Below are 8,385 nucleotides of genomic sequence, written 5' to 3'. Positions count from 1 at the left end.
TTTCCCTGGGTACGCATGCCCTAATGTGCATGTCCGAACTGCGAGACGCAGGCTAAAAAAATCTGGGGGCCTGTAGTAATTTAAATGAAAGTCATCTTTTATTCACCGATCGAATATTCCCTTAAGAACGCTAGCTTTCGGCTTCACCCAGTCTGAGGTACACATCCGGCTGACCCGGCAGTAACAATCGCAGAGGTGCTCCCCTGATGCCCTAGACGAATTAACGGGAACGTAGGGCATAAACACAAGAGCAAGGCAACCCAGCTTGGCCAAAACTTAAGTCATATCGATGCATATAATGGCAAAAAAAGGTACATGCGGAAGAATAACACATGTGCGGGGCATGAAGCCTGGAAAAATAATTAGATTAGGCTTCTGTATAGGAAGCCCCCAGGTATATTGAGCGCGGTTAGCGCATCAAGATTATGTAACCAAGACACAGGTTTAGCCCTTTAGGGAATTGAAGAGAAAAAAGAGAGAAAAGACAGATGTGCAAAAAATTCATGGAGGTAAGGATATGAACATAGAGTCCGGCGCTAGGCGCAGAATCTTCGGAGTCTGGCTGCGTTCCATGGGTTTGGCTCGAGTCGATTATTCGATGCATCCTGCAGACGGTACGCTCCACCGGTCAGAACCTGGTCGATAATGAAGGGACCTTCCCATTTTGGCTTGAGCTTGTTCTTTTTCTTCTCCGGCAGGCGCAGAACTAGTTCACCAATGTTATAGGTTTTGGCCCGCACTTCTCTGCTCTGATACCTTCGAGCCTGTAGTTGATAGAATGCGGAACGGGCTTTTGCCACGTCGCGTTCCTCCTCCAGGGCATCCAAATGGTCCTGCCGATCCAGCTCGGCCTCTCTTTCTTCGTACATGCGCACTCGAGGTGAGTCATGAATTATGTCGCAAGGCAGCACTGCCTCAGTGCCGTACACCATAAAAAATGGTGTGTATCCTGTAGTGCAATTCGGCGTGGTCCGCAGCCCCCATAGTATGGAGTCAAGTGTTGGGGAACGTAGTAATTTCAAAAAAATTCCTACGCACACGCAAGATCATGGTGATGCATAGCAACGAGAGGGGAGAGTGTTGTCCACGTACCCTCGTAGACCGAAAGCGGAAGTGTTAGCACAACGCAGTTGATGTAATCGTACGTCTTCACAATCCGACCGATCAAGTGCCGAACGTACGACACCTCCGAGTTCAGCACACATTCAGCCCGGTGACGTCCCTCGAACTCCGATCCAGCCAAGTGTTGAGGGAGAGTTTTGTCAGCACGACGGCGTGGTGACGATGTTGATGTTGTACCGACGCAGGGCTTCGCCTAAGTACTGCTACAGTATTATCGAGGTGTACTATGGTGGAGGGGGGCACCGCACACGGCTAAGAGATCAATGATCAATTGTTGTGTCCATGGGGTGCCCCCTGCCACCGTATATAAACGAGCAAGGGGGGGTGCGGCCGGCCATAGGAGGAGGCACGCAGGAGGAGTCCTACTCCTATCGGGAGTAGGACTCCCCTCCTTTTTCCTAGTTGGATTAGGACTTGGGGGGAGGAGTGGAGGAGAAGGAAGGAGGGGGGGCGCCCCCCTCGCCTTGTCCTATTCGGACTAGGGGGGAGGGGCGCGCGGCCAGCCCTTGCCTCCTCTCCTCTCTTCCACCTAGGCCCACTAAGGCCCATTTGATTCCCGGGGGGTTCCGGTAACCTCCCGGTACTCCGGTAAAATCCCGATTTCACCCGGAACACTTCCGATATCCAAACATAGGCTTCCAATATATCAATCTTCATGTCTCGACCATTTCGAGACTCCTCGTCATGTCCGTGATCACATCCGGGACTCCAAACTACCTTCGGTACATCAAAACATATAAACTCATAATATAACTATCATCATAACGTTAAGCGTGCGGACCCTATGGGTTCAAGAACTATGTAGACATGACCGAGACACATCTCCGGTCAATAACCAATAGCGGAACCTGGATGCTCATATTGGCTCCTACATATTCTACGAAGATGTTTATCGGTCAGACTGCATAACAACATACGTTGTTCCCTTTGTCATCGGTATGTTACTTGCCCGAGATTCGATCGTCGGTATCTGAATACCTAGTTCAATCTCGTTACCGGCAAGTCTCTTTACTCGTTCCATAACACATCATCCCGCAACTAACTCATTAGTTGCAATGCTTGCAAGGCTTAAGTGATGTGCATTACCGAGAGGGCCCAGAGATACCTCTCCGACAATCGGAGTGACAAATCCTAATCTCGAAATACGCCAACCCAACAAGTTCCTTCGGAGACACCTGTAGAGCACCTTTATAATCACCCAGTTACGTTGTGACGTTTGGTAGCACACAATGTTTTCCTTCGGTAAACGGGAGTTGCATAATCTCATAGTCATAGGAACATGTATAAGTAATGAAGAAAGCAATAGCAACATACTAAACGATCGTGTGCTAAGCTAACGGAATGGGTCATGTCAATCTCATCATTCTCCTAATGATGTGATCCTGTTAATCAAATGACAACCCATGTCAATGGCTAGGAAACTTAGCCATCTTTGATCAACGAGCTAGTCAAGTAGAGGCATACTAGTGACACTCTGTTTGTCTATGTATTCACACATGTATTATGTTTCCGGTTAATACAATTATAGCATGAATAATAAACATTTATCATGATATAAGGAAATAAATAATAACTTTATTATTGCCTCTAGGGCATATTTCCTTCAGTCTCCCACTTGCACTAAAGTCAATAATCTAGATTACACAGTAATGATTCTAACACCCATGGAGCCTTGGTGCTGATCATGTTTTGCTCGTGGAAGAGGCTTAGATAACGGGTCTGCAACATTCAGATCCATATGTATCTTGCAAATTTCTATGTATCCCACCTGGACTAGATCCTAGATGGAATTGAAGCGTCTCTTGATGTGCTTGGTTCTCTTGTGAAATCTGGATTCCTTCGCTAAGGCAATTGCTCCAGTATTGTCACAGAAGATTTTCATTGGACCCGATGCACTAGGTATGACACCTAGATCGGATATGAACTCCTTCATCCAGACTCCTTCATTTGCTACTTCTGAAGCAGCTACGTACTCCGCTTCACATGTAGATCCCACCACGACTCTTTGTTTAGAACTGCACCAACTGACAGCTCCACCGTTCAATGTAAACACATATCCGGTTTGCGATTTAGAATCGTCCGGATCAGTGTCAAAGCTTGCATCAACGTAACCATTTACGATGAGTTCTTTGTCACCTCCATAAACGAGAAACATGTCCTTAGTCCTTTTCAGGTACTTCAGGATGTTCTTGACCGTTGTCCAGTGATCCACCCCTGGATTACTTTGGTACCTCCCTGCTAGACTTATAGCAAGGCACAAATCAGGTCTGGTACACAACATTGCATACATGATAGAGCCTATGGCTGAAGCATAGGGAACATCTTTCATTTTCTCTCTATCTTGTGCAGTGGTCGGGCATTGAGTCTTACTCAACTTCACACCTTGTAACACAGGCAAGAACCCTTTCTTTGCTTGATCCATTTTTAACTTCCTCAAAACTTTGTCAAGGTATGTGCTTTGTGAAAGTCCAATTAAGTGTCTTGATCTATCTCTATAGATCTTAATGCCCAATATATAAGCAGCTTCACTGAGGTCTTTCATTGAAAAACTCTTATTCAAGTATCCCTTTATGCTATCCAGAAATTATATATCATTTCCAATCAGCAATATGTCATCCACATATAATATCAGAAATGCTACAGAGCTCCCACTCACTTTCTTGTAAATACAGGCTTCTCCAAAAGTCTATATAAAACCAAATGCTTTGATCACACTATCAAAGCATTTATTCCAACTCCGAGAGGCTTATACCAGTCCATAAATGGATCGCTGGAGCTTGCACACTTTTTGTTAGCTTCCTTTGGATCGACAAAACCTTCTGGTTGCATCATATACAACTCTTCTTCTAGAAATCCATTCAAGAATGCAGTTTTGACATCCATCTGCCATATTTCATAATCATAAAACGTGGCAATTGCTAACATGATTCGGACAGACTTAAGCATCGCTACGGGTGAGAAGGTCTCATCGTAGTCAATCCCTTGAACTTGTCGAAAATGTTTCGCAACAAGTCGAGCTTTGTAGACAGTAACATTACCGTCAGCGTCAGTCTTCTTCTTGAAGATCCATTTATTCTCAATTGCTTGCCGATCAATGGGAAAGTCAACCAAAGTCCACACTTTGTTCTCATACATGGATCCCATCTCAGATTTCATGGCTTCAAGCCATTTTGCGGAATCTGGGCTCACCATCGCTTCTTCATAATTCGTAGGTTCATCATGATCTAGTAGCATGACTTCCACAATGGGATTACCGTACCACTCTGGTGCGGATCTTACTCTGGTTGATCTATGAAGATCAGTAGGAACTTGATTTGACGTTTCATGATCATCATCATTAACTTCCTCACTAGTTGGTGTAGGTGTCACAGAAACCGATTTCTGTGATGTATTACTTTCCAATAAGGGAGCAGGTACAGTTACCTCATCAAGTTCTACTTTCCTCCGACTCACTTCTTTCGAGAGAAACTCCTTCTCTAGAAAGGATCCATTCTTGGCAAAGAATGTCTTGCCTTTGAATCTGTGATAGAAGGTGTACCCAACAGTCTCCTTTGGGTATCCTATGAAGACACATTTCTCCGATTTGGGTTCGAGCTTATCAGGTTGAAGCTTTTTCACATAAGCATCGCAGCCCCAAACTTTCAGAAACGACAACTTTGGTTTCTTGCCAAACCATAGTTCGTAAGGCATCGTCTCAACGGATTTCGATGGTGCCCTATTTAACGTGAATGCGGCCGTCTTTAAAGCATAACCCCAAAACGATAGCGGTAAATCTATAAGAGACATCATAGATCACACCATATCTAGTAAAGTACGATTATGACGTTTGGACACACCATTACGCTGTGGTGTTCCGGGTGGTGTGAGTTGAGAAACTATTCCGCATTGTTTCAAATGTAGACCAAACTCATAACTCAATTATTCTCCTCCCCTACCAGATCGTAGAAACTTTATTTTCTTGTGACGATGATTTTCAACTTCACTCTGAAATTCTTTGAACTTTTCAAATGTTTCAGACTTATGCTTCATTAAGTAGATATACCCATATCTGCTTAAATCATCTGTGAAGGTGAGAAAATAACGATATCCGCCACGAGCCTCAACATTAATCGGACCACATACATCTGTATGTATGATTTCTAACAAATCTGTTGCTCTCTCCATAGTTCCGGAGAACAACGTTTTAGTCATCCTGCCCATGAGGCACGGTTCGCAAGTACCAAGTGATTCATAATCAAGTGGTTCCAAAAGTTCATCAGTATGGAGTTTCTTCATGCGCTTTATACCGATATGACCTAAACGACAGTGCCACAAATAAGTCGCACTATCATTATCAACTCTGCATCTTTTGGCTTCAACATTATGAATATGTGTATCACTACTATCGAGATTCATCAAAAATAGACCACTCTTTAAGGGTGCATGACCATAAAAGATATTACTCATATAAATAGAACAACCATTATTCTCTGATTTAAATGAATAACCATCTCGCATCAAACAAGATCCAGATATAATGTTCATGCTCAACGCTGGCACCAACTAACAATTATTTAGGTCTAATACTAATCCCAAAGGTAGATGTAGAGGTAGCGTGCCGACCACGATCACATCGACTTTGGAATCGTTTCCCACGCGCATCGTCACCTCGTCCTTTGCCAGTGTTCGCTTAATCCGTAGTCCCTGTTTCGAGTTGCAAATATTAGCAACAGAACCAGTATCAAATACCCGGGTGCTACTGCGAGCTCTAGTAAGGTACACATCAATAACATGTATATCACATATACCTTTGTTCACCTTGCCATCCTTCTTATCCGCCAAATACTTGGGGCAGTTCCGCTTCCAGTGACCAGTCTGCTTATAGTAGAAGCACTCAGTTTCAGGCTTAGGTCCAGACTTGGGTTTCTTCTCCTGAGCAGCAACTTGCTTGCTGTTCTTCTTGAAGTTCCCCTTCTTCTTCCCTTTGCCTTTTTTCTTGAAACTAGTGGTCTTGTTGACCATCAACACTTGTTGCTCCTTCTTGATTTCTACCTCTGCAGCTTTTAGCATTGCGAAGAGCTCGGGAATTGTCTTATTCATCCCTTGCATATTATAGTTCATCACTAAGCTCTTGTAGCTTGGTGGCAGTGATTTAAGAACTCTGTCAATGACACTATCAACTGGAAGATTAACTCCTAGCTGAGTCAAGTGATTATGGTACCCAGACATTCTGTGTATATGTTCACTGACAGAACTATTCTCCTCCATTTTGCAACTGTAGAACTTATTGGAGACTACATATCTCTCAATCAAGGAATTTTCTTGAAATATTAACTTCAACTCCTGGAACATCTCATATGCTCCATGACGTTCAAAACGTCGTTGAAGTCCCGGTTCTAAGCCGTAAAGCATGGCACACTGAACTATCGAGTAGTCATCAACACGCAACTGCCAGGCATTCACAATGTCTGCAGTTGCTGGTGCAGGAGGTACACCTAGCAGTGCTTCCAGGACGTAATTCTTCTATGCAGCAATGAGGATAATCCTCAACTTACGGACCCAGTCCGTGTAATTGCTACCATAATCTTTCAATTTTGCTTTCTCAAGGAACGCGTTAAAATTCAATGGAACAACAGCACGGGCCATCTATCTACAATCAAACATAGACAAGCAAGATACTATCAGGTACTAAGTTCATGATAAATTTAAGTTCAATTAAACATATTACTTAAGAACTCCCACTTAGAAAGACATCCCTCTAATCCTCTAAGTGATCACGTGATCCAAATCAACTAAACCATAACTGATCATCACGTGAAATGGAGATGCTTTCGGTCTCAGTGTTACGAGGCCATATCTGCATATGCTAGGCTCGTCAAGTTTAACCTGAGTATTCTGCGTGTGCAAAACTGGCTTGCACCCGTTGTAGATGGACGTGGAGCTTATCACACCCGATCATCACGTGGTGTCTGGGCACGACGAACTTTGGCAATGGTGCATACTCAGGGAGAACACTTTTATCTTGATATTTAGTGAGAGATCATCTTATAATGCTACCGTCAATCTAAGCAAGATAAGATGCATAAAAGATAAACATCACATGCAATCAATATAAGTGATATGATATGGCCATCATCATCTTGTGCTTGTGATCTCCATCTCCAAAGCACCGTCATGATCACCATCGTCACCGGCGCGACACCTTGATCTCCATTGTAGCATCGTTGTCGTCTCGCCAATCTTATGCTTCCACGACTATCGCTACTGCTTAGTGATAAAGTAAAGCATTACATGGCGATTGCATTGCATACAATAAAGCGACAACCATATGGCTCCTGCCAGTTGCCGATAACTCGGTTACAAAACATGATCATCTCATACAATAAAATTTAGCATCATGTCTTGACCATATCACATCACAACATAATCTGCAAAAACAAGTTAGACGTCCTCTACTTTGTTGTTGCAAGTTTTACATGGCTGCTACGGGCTTAGCAAGAACCGTTCTTACCTACGCATCAAAACCACAACGATAGTTTGTCAAGTTGGTGTTGTTTTAACCTTCGCAAGGACCGGGCGTAGCCACACTCGGTTCAACTAAAGTTGGAGAAACTGACACCCGCCAGCCACCTATGTGCAAAGCACGTCGGTAGAACCAGTCTCGCGTAAGCGTACGCATAATGTCGGTCCGGGCCGCTTCATCCAACAATACCGCCAAACCAAAGTATGACATGCTGGTAAGCAGTATGACTTATATCGCCCACAACTCACTTGTGTTCTACTCGTGCATATAACATCAATGCATAAAACTAGGCTCGGATGCCACTATTGGGGAACATAGTAATTTCAAAAAAATTCCTACGCACACGCAAGATCATGGGGATGCATAGCAACGAGAGGGGAGAGTGTTGTCCACGTACCCTCGTAGACCGAAAGCAGAAGCGTTAGCACAACGCGGTTGATGTAGTCGTACGTCTTCACGATCCGACCGATCAAGTACCGAACGTACGGCACCTCCGAGTTCAGCACACGTTCAGCCCGATGACATCCCTCGAACTCTGATCCAGCCGAGTGTTGAGGGAGAGTTTCGTCAGCACGACTTCCTGGTGACGATGTTGATGTTCTACCGACGCAGGGCTTCACCTAAGTACCGCTACAGTATTATCGAGGCGGACTATGGTGGAGGGGGGCACCGCACACGGCTAAGAGATCAATGATCAATTGTTGTGTCCATGGGGTGCCCCCTGCCCCCGTATATAAAGGAGCAAGGGGGGTGCGGCCGGC

This window comes from Triticum urartu, chromosome 5A (genome assembly GCF_056163025.1).
Source record: "Triticum urartu cultivar PI428250 chromosome 5A, HENAU_Tu73, whole genome shotgun sequence".
NCBI lineage: Eukaryota > Viridiplantae > Streptophyta > Magnoliopsida > Poales > Poaceae > Triticum > Triticum urartu.
This window is presented reverse-complemented; position numbering follows the sequence as displayed.